This window comes from Chinchilla lanigera, unplaced genomic scaffold (assembly GCF_000276665.1).
Source record: "Chinchilla lanigera isolate Chin_1 unplaced genomic scaffold, ChiLan1.0 scaffold00001, whole genome shotgun sequence".
Lineage (NCBI taxonomy): Eukaryota > Metazoa > Chordata > Mammalia > Rodentia > Chinchillidae > Chinchilla > Chinchilla lanigera.
In genome coordinates, this window is record NW_004955402.1 from 50,410,652 (window position 1) to 50,430,078 (window position 19,427).

The 19,427-nt window shown below is 34.7% G+C and overlaps 1 long non-coding RNA gene across 1 annotated transcript; it reads right to left on the bottom strand.

Moving 5' to 3' along the window:
- Positions 1 to 253: 253 nt before the first annotated feature.
- LOC102029461 lies at positions 254 to 18,543 on the bottom strand. The gene is made up of 3 exons (XR_259103.2): positions 18,411 to 18,543; positions 3,922 to 4,018; positions 254 to 299 (listed from the first exon to the last, which is right to left on the bottom strand). It is a non-coding gene; the product is annotated as an uncharacterized LOC102029461 (long non-coding RNA).
- Between the last annotated feature and the right edge of the window lie 884 nt (positions 18,544 to 19,427).

Sequence of the window (19,427 nt, forward strand, 5' to 3'; positions counted from 1 at the left end):
ATAAATGTTTGAATGGAGATCATACACCTTTGTTTTATCAGGGAGAAATTCTGACATAATTCCTTTCTAAAAAGTATAAAAATGAATTGCATCATGCAATAGTATACATTTATTATCTATTTTTTTGTCTATGGACAGCTGTAAAGATTTATGGAACTTTAAATCTATTAGTTGTTTACCACATTTTATTTTAATAGTGTCATGTTGTATGTACTTCCTGTAATTGTTGGAATTAATTAATTGGACCATTTACCTTAAAGTTAGGTGGGTAATGGGAAATGAGCTTCTTCCTTCAAATGCTTCATTATAAGTGAGGAAAAGACAAAGGCATAATTACTTAATATAATATCTATCACATTAAAATATTTAACTGTGGGGTTATTTGTAGGTACATGAATGATAATTAAATGTGCTACTAAATAAATTCTTATCATATTAGGTCACAAAACTTATGGCATATTAAGAATTTCAATTCTATTTTTAAAGTTGGATATATATTACTACCATCATGAGAGGATTGAACTCGGTACAATTCTCCTATTCTTATTACTTAAATGTTTTTCCCCTTAAAATGAAATCATTATTCGCCACTGCTCTTTTTTCTTAACAGAATACAATTTATATCTGGGCAAAAGTATATCTGTGAAAAACTATTTTAGCCTTTAACAGATGGACTTATTTCAAGTCATTGATTTCAGGACGTTAAAGAAAGCAGCAGAAGTCTTCTTGGTAATTTTTATTGAATAGACTCCTATTAAGGATGGAAGGAATAGCAATAAATAACAGTAACCTTTGTGTAGCACAGCTTTAGGCAATATGAAGGCCAAAAGCTTCTCAAGGGATTGAAGACAATTCTGATGCTAATTACCCTTTTTTCTATATAAAATGTTAACTGTTTAAGAATTAATGGAACAAATCCTTTCAACCGGTATAATGTTTCAAGAATTATGTCACCCTTAAATGTCTCAGTTGCTCAGTGATAATCAGTGCATTTTCAGGCCCCCTATCTTTCCCTTTTACACCCTGAGAGCTGAAAAGCCTGCATGTTGATTTTTATTTTTTCTCTCTCTCTTGTATTTGAAAGGGCCGCTCATCCAAGGGCAAAATCTCACATTAAAATGTTACTGGAGTCTGAGATTTGACTGGCACACCATTATAAAGCAGCTTGATCTTTCCACTCACTTACGAAGCCATCAATCCTTGCACAAGTGGACACTGAGATGAAACACCCAGACAAGCGTGGAAAATGGCACCTTGTCCCTGTCATAGATGCAGTGGTTGGAGAGGGACTGCAGCCACTGGTTATTCCTGTGGGTATCAGGGCTCTGCACTGGGCTGACCATGCCACAGTGGTGTGCAGAATCAGAAGATCGCACAGTTTCCCTGCCACTCTGTTTTAATACTGGAGGCTGTTATTTGCCTTCATGACGAATGCAGTCATTTTGCTGAAAAACTAGTTTAAACTGTAAGGCTGAATCTTGAGGTCTCTTTAGAAATTTAAACTTCACTGAACAAAGCGCATTAAACAATGTCAACAGGGAAGAAACAATTCTACATTGCTACTGGTAGCAGGGATAAGCAACGCAATCACTAAATTGATCAGATTATTTGACTGTCTTTCAAATACTTAATCTGACTTGAACAGAGAGCACGAGTTTGTGTTATGAAACAGATATTAGACAAATGATAAAAAGTAAACATTTTGAGAGTAATGTAAAATATTTATTTTATGATATTAAAATTAGATTTGCAAACTGAAATAGAGAATGCATCTACCCACGAAATTTACAAGTTTATGGTATCTTTCTAGGACCACAAAAATTCACAGGTTGGTGCAGAGCTGGAATATTAATGTATATTGCTTCACATGTTTTTGATTTGGTTTACAAGTCTAACTCACTATAACTGAATTCATAAGAGGCTGATATAATAATCAAACTGTCAGCATATTTGTTATAAGTTCAGGATCACTAAATAGAAAAATCTGCATGGCCGTTAAGTATAAAGTACCATTTGGGGAAAGCATCATTTAAGGAGGAATCCAAGGTGACACTGACGAAAAGTTTGAAAGACCTTGTTGATGAAGCAGTTTGCACAGATGGAAATGTGGGCTAAGTTAAATTGTTATCTGAAGGAAAATATTTCAGACAAAAGAGGCAGCTCATGCCTGTCTTTTCCAACTCCAACTCCCAGCAGCGCCATTGTTGAACTGGTACCGATCAGCCGGCTTACTGATTTGCACTAATGTGTAGTCTTTGCAGGATTTATACTTCTCTGATTTAAATCCTTCCTACCCTTGAATTTATTCAAAGTTTGCCTCTGATGTCAATGATATTTTTGGATTCTAGGGTTTTCTGACTTGTAAAGATTCTAACTGTTGTTTTTTTCATGGACTGTAAAAATACAGCCCACATGAACTCTTCTTTATCTTTTTTGAGTGCCCTCCAATTCATTCAAAAACATATTTAAGCTCTTGGTAGATTGCTAGGTGACAAAACCACTACATAAGCACAGCTACTGCTTCCAGAGATGGTCTTTGATGTTGCCATAACCATGGGAATAATGTCCATGTTTCATAGAGGTATTGAACCTCATTGGTCTGTTCAGTCTGGAGTCTCGTGGTTCCCTTTGCAAATCATACACCTCACAGCCAGAAGAAGCTGAAATGCCATACTGACAGTAAGGATTCATTTTACACTCAAGTTTGCATATTTGTTGTTGCTACCACTTTACACATGAACTTGACAAATTCAAGGGCTAGGGGCTGAGGATTTAGCTGAGCGGCACAGCGCCTGCCTGGCAAGCATGAGGTCATGAGTTTGACTCCCTTTACTGGAAAAGAAAAAAAAAAAAAAATTAAAGGGCTATTTCCCAGAGTCTACACTGTGAAAATGTCTCTTCAACTTTTGACATTACAAAATTCCAATTCATCTATGTAACTGAACACATTTACATGTGTTTAATATGAGTTGGAATCACAAAGGGCCTTGCATTCTTACTTTCATGTTGTCATTCAAATTAAGTAAATCTTATGCTTTAATTTTACAAAGCATAAACTGAAATGTTCTTTATAAGATTAAGAAGCATACAGTGGTATGTGTAAGAGTATTTGATGTGGCTGTTAGCAAAATTCAAATATTCAAAATGCAGACACATTTCATTTCTCTACGGTATTTAAGATTTATCTGTAGAAAATGAGATACATTTTGTGTTCTGATTTATTACATGAAGAACTGCATGTGAGGAATGATTTTGGAAAGGATGTTCTATGGTAGCTCCATCTATTACTAATATATGAGTATATCAAAATCTTTTTACTATTTTACTTAAATAAAGAGAAAGTTTAAATGCAGTGAAACTTTATTCTCTTTCATTTCTACTTATTATTCTCAATGCAATAGAAAAACTATAATATATTACACATATCATGAAAAAAAGATGATACTTTTTGAATGCTTCCTAAAATTATCTTAATTCAACAAAGAAAACCAGGAATCAAACCTAGGTTTAGAGAAAATATTAAGACTTTAAAAAAATTGCCTTCTAATTTAAGGTTGGTTGAACTGGATAGCATTACATAAAAGTCTTCAAATATGATTGATAGCAACATTAAAAAAGTCTTTCATCTTGAACTTCAAATAAAAATAGCACATAAAAGAGATGGTAGGGGTTAAAGGTCCCTAAATAACTGGAAACCCAGAGCACTGTGAGACTGTAACTTTACAAATGATTTCATAAATATATTACAGAACATTCTTAATATTTGTGGAATTGCATAATGTCAGCAAGAGATCCTACCTTCAAAGTAGCTATGTTCTGCATTACATGTCCTTAAACATATTACAGCTTTGAACACACAATCCTAATTAAAAAGCATCAAGAAGCAATGGATTTTCTTCCCATCTAGGAGCACATACTCACAGTCATAGTAGGTAATCACTAATTAAACACATGGGACGCAGTCTCTTGGTTAATCGCTGTTTGCTTTGCCTTTGTTAGTTCCACCAAATGAAGTGCTCTGTGATGATAATAAATATATGTTCCTGTTAGGTGTGAAACATAGCATTCTCCAAGATCCTCAGTTCTACTTAATGCTATGAAATAAAAGGGCTACTTTGATTTTCAATTAATATTTTCATAATGAAATCAAATCTGCATCAGAAATACAACACTATTGGTGTCAGACAGAGAACCTAGTCAATAGAAAAATAACTTCAGAAGATTTAGTCCCCAGAGGAATTGATGGTCCTAAACATTTAACAATGAGCTGCATTAATGCAAAGTATAACTCCTGGCTCTGAACAAGTATGACATGACCTTCATGTTAGAGACCTAAATTCTAAGTAAATATAAAATCTCTATCAATGTTGATTTTCTCCTCCCCTGTAAGGAGTTTTTAAATGTCTACAAATTCTAATGGGTCAAGAGTAACAATAGCATAATGCTAAAGTATAGATTTTTTTATCTCAAAATGATTTATAAAGGCGATTAATGTATTAGTGTTTTCATTACTTCAAGAAAGTAATTTCATCAGCAACAGGTGAAATCATTACATATTCTTCATATACTAATGGTTACATAAAATAGTTCACAACTTTTGGTGAGACGTTCACTGCAAATGACCAGAAAATAACATTGGGTGCACAGTATTCTATACTGTACCTAGAGATTACCATTAAATTTTGCTAAATAAATCAGCCATTAGTTTATAAACAAAGAACTCAACAACAATCATAAAGTGGCTTAAATTCCTCAAATATTAGGTATTCCTCAAATTATTAGCATTCCTCAAACATTAGGATTTCTCAAATATTAGGTATTTATACAGGATGAGTCATTGCTTACAGTCCTCTTTGTTTAATATTAGCGTGCAAAAGAAAAATATGAAAGTTTGTTAAGTGCTTGCATCTTTATCATAAGTATTTTAAGAATCTTGCTGCAGATAATTCAAGAGTAACCCAAGGAAATCTTGCTGCAGTAATCCACACCGAGGGTGCTACTGACTCAGGAGATGCCAACTAGATTTTAGGAAATTCCACCTACTGTGCATTTCTACCTTGTTAATTGGTCAAATAGTTTAATATCTCTAAATCTAGGTCTTCAAATTAATAAAATAAAATTATAATTTTTCCTTCCTAGAATTGTTGTAAATATTAAATAAGAATAATTTACTTAACAATTTACATTTAGTAATTGAGTCATTATTCATTTGCATATTAGGGACTAACAATAAATAGTGATTTATTATTCAGTTTAATTTGATATAAAAACAACATGCATGATTCTATACAGTTAAAAAAATTACCAATTTTAAAACATCTTCTATATAACAAGCACTGTTCTTAGATAAAATGGTTAAAAGTTACAATAGTATTTATAAGCAGTCAAGCAGACTAATCGACAACTCATTTCCCCATTGGAAGAAATAAAAAGGTTAAACGCTGTTTTGAGAAGAGATTATTAGATTTTCAGGCAGTTGTAAATAAATAACAAGTTATACATTGCCTCTAGCAAAGCCAGCGAGGGAATACTTGTTTTACTGAAGGTATTTCAGTGCAACTGGATCCAATAAATGCTGACATTGCAATTTGATGTCGTCTCCCAACAATTTGCTGTTCAACTGGGGAACATCTTTTTCAGAAGTAATATTCTGAATTGGTACATGGAGCAAATTAATAGAAAACATTTAACATAGGTTTTCTCCAGTACTCTTACAAGAAAATCAAGACTACTGAACATACCTTAAATTCAATATGAAATATTTATTTCCTAGGCTAAGAAAATACATTTCAACTGTCATGATAGGCACTTATTTTCTCTTATTTATGTTTTCTGAATCCAGTGCAAGCTGTTCTTTTCTGCACTTCTTCTTAGACTAGCCTCAAAAATATTTCCTTTGAGCAACTTAGAAGTTCCCCTATAAGATTCTTAACTTCTCTTACTGCTACTTTGGCAAAAATGAATTTCTGAATCCTAATGATTTCAATTTCTAACACACTCTATTTTCTCATTCTGTGAATTAAAATAACATCATTCTGAGAAATGATTTGAGGACTATTGATTGTATATAGTTATATATATCACATATATCATTATACATAGTTATATATATATCATATATATCATTATATATAGTTATATATCATATATATCATTATGTATAGTTATATATATCATATATATATATACACTCAAATTTTCTCCAGGATTTTAGGACTCAGAAATTATACTCAAATTCAAATATTGCAAATATAACTTATTATCACTTTTACACTGTGGTCATTGTCCTGCTTGATGGCAATATTCACATGAGAAGGGCCCTGAGGATGGGGGAGACCAGAGGGACGGAGGGTGAAGCGACGCAAATTGCATTGTGTGTATGTACCAATTCCTCCCAGAAATGCACTAATTTTGTACCTCAAGCATACAGTAATAAAAATCCTCATGTTAAGATTTTCATGAAGTTTTCTTTCTTCTCAGATTTCTCAAATTTCACCCTCTGTGCTATTTCTACTTTCCTGAGTTTGCGAATGTGTGACCTCTTATCTGAATTCTTCACAATATACCAAAACGGTTTGTGCTATTTACATGTTTTTCTCTACATGTCCTCTGAATCTTCCATTCCCGTTCATTTACTCTATAAGGATTCCTTTACTTGCTCCATGACTGCAGCACAGCATATTTGAAGGATTGTCTGGACCTTCATTTCCCAACAATTTCTCTAATTTCTGCTTTGCCCTTCAAATCCATGAACACTTTAGGTTCACCTGCTTGTTTTGTACTCTTTTTTTCTCGTTTGCTATAGTGTCTTTTGTTCCCATCATTCCCAGCTGTCTTACCTCGGCCCAACATCACCTATTCCAAAAATATTTTTATTATTATCTGTACTTCCATACATCTACGTACCTAAGTCTTTCCTTGGAATCACTGTGTTAATCTGTAAGTGTTTGAAACTGATATAACTATCCCAATCACCCAATCATCGTTAGAAAGTTTTAGTTCAAGTCACTAAATATTAGCTACCTCACTACTCACTATTTTATATGGTAAAAATACTAACTGAAAATGGATATGAATATTATGGGGTTTAAACATGCTAACATATGTGAGGGACATCCATAACTCCTGCTTGCATTAAAAGATCAATAAATAGTCTGAGACAAACATGGTGAGTAAATAGTCATACTGACCACTCTTATCAATGGGCTAAATTCCTGCCTTGTGCCTTTCTTTTTTTTTTTTTTTTTTTTTTTTTTTTTGTTTTTCTCTGGTACCAGGAACCGAACTCACGACCTTGCACTTGCCAGGCAAGCGCCTTTGCCGCTGAGCTAAATCCCCAGCCCCCCTTGTGCCTTTCTGACCATTAAACACCTGAGCTTATTTCTGGAGAGAATCAGTGTGATATGGTCTGAGACCCAGAGCACTATTTTACAGTTATCTCCAAACACTTTAGTGATGGCTCTCAATATAATGCATAAAAGGGACTTGTGCTGAAGCACAGTACTGGGCAGCAAATGTTTTTACATTAGATAAGCTTAATGTCATCTAAATTATTGTGACCTGTTTCTTATAAAACTTTTATAATAAAATGCAGGCAAATACAAAATTCCTATAAGGAATGACTTTTACTATCTAAAAGCCAATTTCTGTAATAATGTTCAACTAATATGTTGCATGTATTAACCCTGGGCTATAAAATATTTGTATGCACATACACTATATAATATATTTAAGTACATGGTATATTCTACTTTGCATAAATACAGATAATATCCACAAAAGTACTCGATTTCTATCAGATATACTTTAAATGGACAGAAGGACAGCTTTTGGTGACTACATTGCTGTGTGTAGTTTAAATGACAAGTGGCAGTGGACAGGGACAATTTACAAGAAATGGGATTAGATATTCATGTAACAGCATTCTCGTTTCCTTTTCTCATTCATTACGTGAGACTACGCTGGCAAGCCTGCCCCATTTCCGAAGAATGGGATGTACAGACACAATCACATTAAAAGTAATGGAATGGGATTCTTGTTCCATTACTTTCAATGGGTTAATTCAATCTTACTTGGCAAATGGATATAACGTTCTTAGTAGCTCATGCTACAAATTTTTTCAAATATTGTGTTTAAAGCCGAAACCTTTGATGTATGTGAACAAGATACATGCCTGTTTCTGCCTCTGTGTAAGGTTAGGTCTACCTTTTTATTTACTCTTTTCTCTCTTACATGGGAAGGTACCAACTGTTTACCTTAGATAAAATATTTCAAATTAATATTTGAAGGTATTTCTTGCAGTATTGTAGAGCTATGCCATTTTATTTTTCTTCTGTTCGGGAGTGATTTCTTAGGACACGATGGATGCTCAGTCTAACCAGCCTTTGAAAGGAAGCTGTGGAACAGCGATAGCCTCTTGTATGTTTCAGGCTGTCCTTGAGTGTGCGGAACAGTTGAGGCACCTCAGAGTAGCACATTTACTGCCATCTAGCGATTGAATGATAACTACATCCTAAGTACTTGCTATATTTTCCAGCGTTACTGAATCACAAAATGATAGTGAACGTGAACTTAGAAGTCATATAGTCTAATGTATGGAAAAACTAAGGACCTCATGATAAAACCGCATCACACTACGAAAAGGAACCAGGACTTGATATTGATACTTTTACAACATTACCCTGTGTTTTCCTGTTGTTACTATTAAGTTCTGATAATGTCAGAAGATGCTGTCATTTTGCAATTTTATTTGAAAAGAATTTGCATGTGGCACTTATTTTTTGATGATGCTTTCCTATGTATTGGTTTGCAAATTATGAGGATGATCCAATTATTAATCATGAAGAACCATAAGATTTGATTGTGTGAAATTTATTCAATGAACATAACCTCAGCAAGTACTTCAAATACATGCTTTAATTCAAAAAATACCCCAGTATGGTAAGCACAGTTCTGTCTTGACCCTCAGAACTTACATTGTACAGCTACTCAGAAATTGTTGTTTTAATTTGTTTGACATACACTGTCCTACAAATGTTTTGGTGAAAAATTTTCTCAGGTATATGGACTAGCTATATATCTTAATGTCATGGCACCTTTAAAAGAAAACCTTTTAATCATGTAGAGTTTTCAGAAAACACCCTTAATAAAATATTTCTAAAAATAAATAAGCAATATGTTTTTCTTACTGTGTAAATATATATTAGCTACAGGTGCAAAATTGAACCATTTTACTTAGAATAATAAGCATAGTGATTAAAATCCTATTGTCTCCAGAGTGTCATAACTATCTCTCCTTCATTAGGCCCTCCCCATTGTCCAAATTTCTTTATCTTTCTCTCTATACATGAAAATATATCTAGTAAAATACACAACACCTTCCCACAAATCTCATATTATTGACTCTCTCAGTTCTTTCCTTGTCATTATCTGATTGAGATTAGGATGTGTGTGTGTGTCACAGGGCATAGTGAGGGAATGCGTGCATCACTGGGGGAATGTACTATCTGTCGTAGCTTCAGGGTAGAATGGGGCCTGGGACCTTTTACCTCCTCAAACTGATTGGGGTGATTTTATTTTTAATCATATGGCTTACAGGTAAAATGTAGCTGATACTTGATACCATATTTTATTGATTATGTTTATAGAACCTTGATAGAACATTAAAGAAGTAAATGCAGAAGCAATTTTAACACTTTATATATACATGAATGAGTTAAATAATCTCTAGAGAAAAAATTCAACACAAATTCAGTGTAAATTTTAGTAGTTTTAGGAAAGAGCTCAGAATTCTGGATTTTTAGTGAGTTTTCTTAGAAATAATAGACCAGATAATATCTAACAATATTTTAATAATTCAACTCACTTGAAATTTATTTTTGTAATTCCTGTCAGGTGATGTTAGCCTAAACTTTCCCATGATTTCCACATCTTATCAGACACAGATTGGCAGCTTTTTCTGAAGAGAAAGATAGTAGCTTACATATGTTACTAGGAAATAAAATTCCTAGAAATTATCTCAAAAGTATTCCACGTAGAAGCTGAAAAGTGAGGTGAAAGAATGATGTTCAGGCCCATGGGCTCTAGAGTCAAATTCCTTGGGGTCACATGTGACCTTCAAGACTCATGTGTGACTTTTGAAAAGTCATGTAAAACCGCAGACACTTCAAATGTAAGTGCTTCACAGAATAGATCATAGGATACATGAGACTTAGACCTATGCACTGTTTTATTTATGTTAACATTGTTTCAGTGAAGTGCTTGTTTAATTAATTGATAGCTTTATTTAATTACAACTAATTTCTTACAATTAAGCATATGTTTCTGGTTTTCTTTGTAGGATTAAGTATAAACAAATTAGTTTGGATTTTGATTCTTTCATGAAACTGTGGGAGATCATGATGACTTCTCGTGGACATACATTCTGGAAACTTTATGTTGAAGGGTCACTAGTTTCAATATTCCCTTTCCGTTCTAAAACCAATCCAGGCTCTAAATTTTAAAAATATTCTAAACACCATGGCTCTTTGAAAGTACATATGAGTATTAAAAGATACATTACATCTAAGTTTCCATAATTTATATATTTGAGGTGATATTTTACTTAAAAAGTGTTTGGAAATATTTGGAAGCATTATTTTTTTTTCCTTTTTATTATGCAGTGTTTGGTAAAGCATATGCATAAGCACATATATGGTCATATATACTTCTGTATGTGCTATAATGTTTATATCTGTTAAACATATACACAACTGTATGAAGGTACCACCTTTACCCAAACAGCATCCCAATAATTGGGATGTGTAGTCAATAGTCTATTTGTTTTGAGGAGTCTAATCCTAATGTGACAAATGTAAAAATCAATATGCTCCTGTTCTGACTCTGCTACTTTGCAGAAAAAGCCTTTTCTTCAGAAAATCATTGTGCTATACAAGTCACACAATGCTAATAAATAATTACATTCAGTGAAAACTAGAATTGTTATAAAGTAATATCTCAAAATATACAAACATAAAATAGTTGCCAGAATTAACATATGAGAGTAACACTAAATGCACTTTCCAGCTTAGGGATGTAGCTCAGTGGTAGAGCATTTGCTTAATAAGTGGGAGGCCCTAAATCCAATGCTTAGAACCTGGGAAGAAAAGGTGTTACCAAAAATTGTACACATTGTTTCATCTATTCCATGATTATCCTGCATTGCTGGCTTTCTCAGCAAAGGTGCACCCTTTCTCTTCCTTACTGACACAAACAGAACTATATTCTTGTGCATGTGTTCCATTTGCCCTTATATTTGGGGGGGATTGACCCTAATCTTAGTTACATAGACTAAATGCTAAGTAGATTAACCTAGTATAAGTAAAAATATTGAAAACATGGACTCTAGACATTGGAGTACAGAGATCTTATACCTAAATTACTGTAATCATTCAGTGCTAGATAGAAGTTTCACTGATGTGCTCAGATTGAACGTGCAATTAGAAAGGGACTTGACTCTTCAATAATTACGCAGAGATGTGGACTAGTCATCTATGTAACCAGAGTATAAGTTTTGTGAGAGATACTGAATATCATTATTTATATGAAACTTTATTATACTAGCCAGACTGTTTTTACTAGACCTCAGTAGTAAATGGTTTTAACACACATACTCTATACAATTTGATAATTATTATAATAAAGTGATACTAGATAAAATTTTAAAAGCACCAGTAGTCATAAATGGTGATCCAGGATAGTATTTAGGTTTAACTGTTTTTAAGAATGTAGAAAAAACTCAAGACAAAGTAGTATTATTTTATACACATATTTATGAAATATATATTATTCAACCATCTGGGTCCATTATAAAATTTATCAATCTTTCAAGTTAAATTTTGACTTTTTTTTTTGGTACTAGGAATCGAACTCAGGACCTTGTGCTTGCCAGGCAGGAGCTTATGCCACTGACCTATAGACCCAGCCTGCAAGTTAAATTTTGATAAATGAAATGCTACTGCTAATTTTTAAAATTTCTTTACCATCTACTGATTGGCAGATTCTTAGACTGATTTTGCATCTTAAGTTTTTTTAATAGTGCTGTAATATGCATGGAAGTATAGATAGCCATTTAATAAAAAGATTTAAATTTCCTTTCAGTATATATCTATCTGTATGATCATATCTTAGTTCTAATTTTTTGAAGAGCCTCAATTTGGTTTTCCATAATGGTCATACAAATTTACATTCTCACCATCAAGTCGAATGGGTTTTCTTTTCTCCATATCTGCATTGATTCTTGTTACATTTGTCATTTTTATAGTAGCTATCCAACAGGAACAGGATGGTATTTCACTATGATTATGAACATTTTAAGTGAAGAAACTCGAGAACAGAAAGACAAATACCACATGATCTCACTCATGCACAGAATCTCAAAATTATTGATTACATAAAAGTACAGAGCAGAATGGTGAGGACCAAAAGCTGGGGAAGTTGTGTGGCACAGGATTGTTGATTAAATAATAAAATAGTACACTTCGATAACAGAAATAAGTTCAAGTGATCTATTGCAGAGCATGCAAACTATAGACAATGATGAAAGTTTGCATTCTAGAATAATTCTGGATGAATGGTAAGTGATCTCACCAAGGAAAAGCAGTATAAGATGTCTTAGTTACTTCTCTCTCATTGGTGAAAGAAAATTCTCAATGCCCATGATTAAGAGAGGAAAGGTTTATTTAGCTCAGTTTGTATGGGTTTTTAGTATGTACTTGGCTGGATCCAAGGCAGGGTGACACAGCAGACAGGCATCACAGAGGAAAAACAGTTCATGGTGGGTAGAAGGTAACAAAGCAACAGGGGTCTACCACAGTTCTTTCTATCCCTTATATCTTATCCAGGTTACTCGGGGCAGGTAACACTCACATCCTTAATCCCCGTGTCCATGAGTCTAGCATGACACCATGAATCAGTCCCAGCCTCACACACTGTAGATCCATCCTCCTCTAAAAAAGCCCCATCTATGACTTCTTGATGCTTTAGGGGAACATCTAGATGCAAGCTATAACGTTAGGTAATACATGTGGTTAATAGCTAAACTTACTGAATTCTCAATGTATGTATACTTCAAAACATCCTGTTGTACATGATAAATATATATAATGTTATTTATGAATTTAAAAAGTAAAAGGTTTCTGATTTTGTTATTTTATTTAGGTCTAGTGCAAGTCATTTAAAAATCATTATTTGTATGTCACTTTACTAATTATTTTATCTTTCAAAGTATCACTGTTGCTGAACCCTTAGAGTAGCTGGCCATAGGTTAATTTTAGAGACAATTAAAAAAAAAAAGTCCTCTTTACACTTGGATTGGTAAAGTGGTAGAAAAATTGGAAAATTTACCATGACTAAATATTTCATCATGTAATTGGCAAAGATGCCTACATCATAATTTCCAGAACTGGAGATGATGTTAGAAAACATAATAAGAGGAAATTAAAGTAGCAGATGGAGTTAAAGATATGCTACTGCAATAGTCTGCCTTCCCATTGCTGGGCAAAATACTGGGCACCTACAAATTAAAGGGGAGAGGTTCATTTGATTCACAGGTTCTAGAGGGTTCAGTTCATGCTTGATTGGCTCCAAAGTACAAACAACATGGTAGAAGGGTATGGCAGAGGAAAGCAGCTCAACCTATGGCTCCCAGGAAGCAGGGAGAGAAAAGAGGAGCCAGAGACAAGAATACCCTCTTCCAGAATATCCCACAGTGACCCACCTCCAGCTAGGCCCCTCCTCCTTACACTACACTTAACTATGAACTCAGCAGAGGATTAATACATTTAGGTATAGGGCTCAGTGGTCCAATCGCTTCCAAAAAGTCCCTCTGAATACATGAGTTTTAGGGGGAACATTTTACATCTAAACCATAGCTATGGTCTGAATTTCATTGACTCAAACTTTATGTAGTGTAAACCTTAACTCTGCTGTGATTCTATTTATGTAGACAAGACTTTTCAGAAATAAAGTTAAGTGAGGTTATAGGGTGAGGTCCTCCTACCATAAGATTGATAACCACAAGAAAAGGAGAGAGGCTTCACTTTTCCTGAGCACACACCTTATGGAATGACCCTGGGAAGACACAGGTGGAAAGCAGCCATTTGATGGAGAAGCCCCGGTTGTGTGCAGATGGCTGCTTTAAGGAAGGAAGCAGAGGAAGATGAACAGAGAAAGTGGGAAGCCACTAGGAAGTGGAAAAGCAAAGAAAATGAATTCTTCCCTGAAATTCCAGAAAGAAATGCATCACTGACAACACTGTGCTTTTAGTCCACTGTAAATCATGTTGAACTTCAAAATATTTAGAACCATTTTAAGACAATAAATTTGCACCCTGAGGCATGAAATTTATGGTGAGTTAGAGCAGCAATGGAAACCAATACACCTCAAAATATTTTAATAATCATTATTATGAAGCATTCAATTATATTATTTATAAATATAGCGTAGTAAAATCCTCTCAGGTTTGGTGAAAAGCTCTGACACTAGTAGTTATAATGTTAATAATATACCATTTAAGAATTTATTATGTATACTATTTCAGTAAATTACACTTTTGAAAGTATATACCAGATCATGTAAGTAGAAGGTTTTTATAGCATGGGAAAGCAATGGTTATGACAGTGTTAAATCCTTAAGAAAGATAAAAGTACAAAAAAAGAAAATAAGTCTTTTTGATTTTTGACAATGTACACTTTATTTGTAATATATCTATAAGGACACACCTCTGCAACCCTATATACCAACTAAATATTTTTCACGTTAGTTTTACAGAGAAAATAACTTTTCTTATGATTTCCCTTTTAAACTTTGCACATATATAATTTTGAAAACAATTCTGTGTATTTCATGTGGTTTTCAATAAAGACTTTTTGCATCAATATGGAATATAACTCAATTTGTTAAAAAATACCTTCAATATTTGTGATACTAGTTGCTAATAGCCTTTTTCTTGTGAACATTCTGTGAGCATACATCACACAACAGAACAATAATCAACTAAAGTTCTATTAATTATATTTCCCCAAAGTATTCACTATGAAATTAGTGCTCAAGTCATGTAGAAAATAAATCATTTCATTTCTGTGACTATTAAGCATGAAAATATTGATAAGATGATATTTACAGCTATAAATCACATGAATACTTTTATGTATTTTCCTGAGCACACACCCACGGAACGACCCTGGGAAGACACAGGGGGAAAGCAGCTATTCAGTGGAGGAGTCCTGGTCATGTGCAGATGGCTGGCTTTAAAGATGGAAGCAGAGGAAGATGAGCAGAAGAAGTAGGGAGCCACTAGGAAGTAGAAAAGGAAAGAAAATGAATTCTTTCTTTAGAAAAATAGAGAAAAAAATAGAGAAAGCAGAACACAATAAAAATACGTAATATGAATAATTTAGTATATAAACCTTGAATTAGTTTTCAAAATTGAAAGTACAGCAATTCCTCAGTTTATGAATACTTCTGTTCACAAACAAATTGGTTAGCGAGTAGAAGCATTAGGCAAATTTTCTTTCTGTTTTTGAGCTCTACATCAGGGAATGAATATCTCCACCCAAACACGAACACAGCCATTGTCCCTGATCTGACACATGGCTGTAGTCTACTCTTGTCAAGAGCACAGTAGAAGACAGACCTATGCACCCTTGCTGTGAAGTTTTTGTGTGCTTTTTAGCAATACAGTGCTGTACCGTATTACTGAATCCAGCATGGCTCCAAAGAAAGCACAGAGCAAGCACGGTGGTAAAAAGAAAGTACAGAGAGATAATGAAGGTGACCAGAACATGCAGAGCAGTAATATGAGTGACAAGAAAGTGCAGAGCAATAATGAAAGGAACAAGAAAGTACAGAGCAAGAACGGTAAAAAGGTTTTGAAGAAAACAACCATTGTATTAAAGAAGAAAACTGTAGAAAAGCATTGGAGTGGTATTTTTGTGACTGCTCTGATCTCAGAGTACAAGGAGGGAAAGGCAACAATCTCCACTGTTTTGAAAAATAAATGACGCCAACAAAAGAGCTGATGTAGCAAAAGAAGCAACAATGATAACCAAGCAGAGGACACAAAAGCTGGAAGTTGGGGAAAACTTTTTTGAGCGTGGTGGAGTGAGAAACTGCTGACGGGTGGAAGCGTTAGCGAAGCTATCAATTGTGGAAAAGCCAGGCAATTGCACAGTGAGTTACTGCAAGAAACCCCTCTACAAGTGCAACAAATGGTGAATTTAAAGCCAGTAGACAGTGGATTGATAAATTCTGAAAGAGAAGTGGCCTCCACTGTGTGAAAAGAAACGGTGAGGCTTCCAGTTCTGAAAGGTGTGCTGTAGAAGTCTACTAGAAAGATTTTGCAGAAGTCGTGAAGACAGAAGGCTACCTCACCCACAAGTGTTCAGCTGTGATGAAATGGGGCTTTTCGGGGAGAGAATGCCAAACTACCTATATCATACTGGAGGAAAAGGCACTGCCAGGGCACAAACCCATGAAGAAAGGTCGAACCTTTTTCTCTGTGGGAATGCAAGCACTTATATGAAGATTAAGCCACCACAGGTGCACTCTTGCTAGACCCCTCATGCATTCAAGAAACAAAATGTGAACAAAGCCAGACTGTCTGTCATGCGGGGGGGTGGTCAGTGCAAATGCTTGGATCACAAGGCAATTGTGCATGGAATGACTGCTTGAAATGTTTGCACCACTATAAAGGAATACTTTTTTTCTGATAATCAACTGCCTGAAAGGTGCGTTCTTCTGGTGGACAAAACCCCAGCACACCCTCCAGCCTTGGTGGATGACATCAATACTGAGTATGACCTCATAAACATCAAATTCCTTCCCCACAACATGATGCTTCTTCTGCAATCCATGATTTTGAAAGTTCTGGAAGTAACACTTCAATGTCCTCCACTATAGCAAGCTCATTGACAAAGCCTGGGAAGACATCACCTACCAGGCCTTAAACTCAGCCTGGAGGAAGCTGTGGCCAGAATGTGTCACTGAACATGACTTTAAAGGGCCTGATGCACAGGTGGTGGAGGAGATTGTGTCCACGGGCAGGAGTATGGGTCTGGGCATCAACGGTGCAGACAGAGGAGCTCGTTGAGGACCATAAGGAGGAGCTGAGGATGGAAGAACTTGCTGAACTCCATAGAGAGCAGCAGGAGGCACTTGCTGAGGAGCGTTCTATTGAGGGAGAGGAAGACAGCAGGAGGTGAGGAGTGATGCGGTAAAATTCATTATGGAAAAATGGAATGAGTGCCAGTATGTCTTGGGGAAGCAACGCCCCAACACAACTGTAACAAACAGAGAGATTTTATCTGCAATTGCAGGGAAGATTTTATCTGCTATTTCAAAAACTATGATTATTGTATAACTACTTTATTGCAACAGTAACATATATTATAAATAATTAAGCATGTTTTTATAAGTATGTTTTATTTTTAACATTTTAAATGTTTAATTGAAAAATAAATATTAGATTAAATCCTATAGTCACTGGTGCTATAGATTCAAAATTTTACATAGCAGCGATTTCCAATGAATCAACCAACTCACAGAAGACACACAAATAATACATACAAGTACACAAGTAATACAGACAGGTAGAGAGAAAGAAATAAAACTCATCTTAAACACACCAATATTTCTGTATTCAGGTTAAGTTTCACACACATTCCAATGTAAAAGTCCTTATATGGCCTCTCTGTCACTTCCCCAACCGACTTCTGGAAGCAATAAATATTTCTGCTTTTATACTACTTTGATATGTCTTATAATTTTTAAACTTAGGAATGCACCTCTACACAAAATATGAATTTGTAAAGAATGGCACGAATCTATGCCAATGATATTAAATTCACTCTCTTCTTGTACATTTACATCTGAATTTATCAAGTAGACAGGGATAGAATTTATTTTTACTTCAGCATATGGTACCTAACTGTATACACCTACCTTTTTTATCTTAGAGATGGCTATCATTTAAGTTCTTTTCTTATTTTTTTGCTTCAAAAAATGCTATTTCTGTGTCAAGCATTTGTAATCATTTTATAGGCTGCAAACATAGACTCTCCATGTATTGTTAATTCAGGGCACAATTCTATACAGGAAGACGTTTAAAATTCACAACTAATCAGCAGTTTTATTTTCTTCCCTCTGTTAAGTGTCAAGGAAATTTTCTGTAAGGTCCTTTGGAGGTAAAAGAAAGTCCAGGATTTTCCAACTTAACATGAGAAAAGTCTCTTTTTCTTAGGTTTGATATTTTATGCAAGTAAAAGTAAAGAATTCTCAGTTAAAATTAAATTTCCAGTAAGCACACTTTGGGTATAGATATAGCAAAATATTCCATGCTGCACAATTGTGCAGAACATGTTCTTATTACTTACCTAAAACTGCAGTTTAAAGTGGACATACAGTATCTCCTCTGACAGTATCAGTTATCCCTACTTGAGATATATCATTTTTTCTTCTTCTGCCTCCCAAGTCTGCAGAGACCATGAGAAGCAAAGCTGTTTATCCAGCTTCAGAAAATGCACCTGGACAAAAGAGAAATATGCATTCCATGTTCCACTTTACGTCCTGCCTGCACTTAGATCTTTGCTCAAATTTTTTGTACAGTGGTGCCAGTTATTTAATAGTGTGAATAAAAATTTTAAATGAAATTTGTCTATGTGTGTGGGGGAGAGAAACAGAGACAAACAGACAAATACAGACAGGCAGAAACAGTTTGTATGCCTAGATCATTTTTACCACACCTGTAACCTTTTTTCAAGTCTCACACTTGCTTATACATTGTTTGTTTAATGTTCTAGAATGCCTCTTGTATACTGTGGGTCAACCTTCATTTTATAAAAGAAAGAAACTAAATGTTTCTATTTTAGGGAAATGTATTAGTGTTCATAGTAGTTTTCTATTTTATTTCTTACCAGATTTGTCCATTTCCTATACTCTTTTACTTCTGGTCTGTTTTACTCTGGCAAATGAGCCCCTCAGAGACTGAGAGCCTCCCCTTCAAACTGCTGAGGGACATCACCTGCACTTCTAAGCTCCGTCCTCCACCCTGCTCTCATGGAAGTTTCCCGCCTTTTACCCCTCTGAGTGTTGTGAAGCCATTCTCTTTCTCCCCAGGGTCGCTGACAGACTTGCTTTGAGGGACCTGTTACATACAAGCCTGTCAAGGCATTTCCCAGGAAGGGTGTGTGTCCTGCTTGGTCTTGTCATGGTGTTCCTAGATGAGTCTCCTGTCCCTTGAACCATTATCTTGTCTGTAATAGGCTATCAATGCGTATACCATATTGTCTCTCTTTCTCCAGTATGGTCAGTGTGTAAATTCAGATGTTTACCATTTTTCACTTGTACAATTTTAGTGTCTCTAATTCTATTTTCTACTGATATATATATAC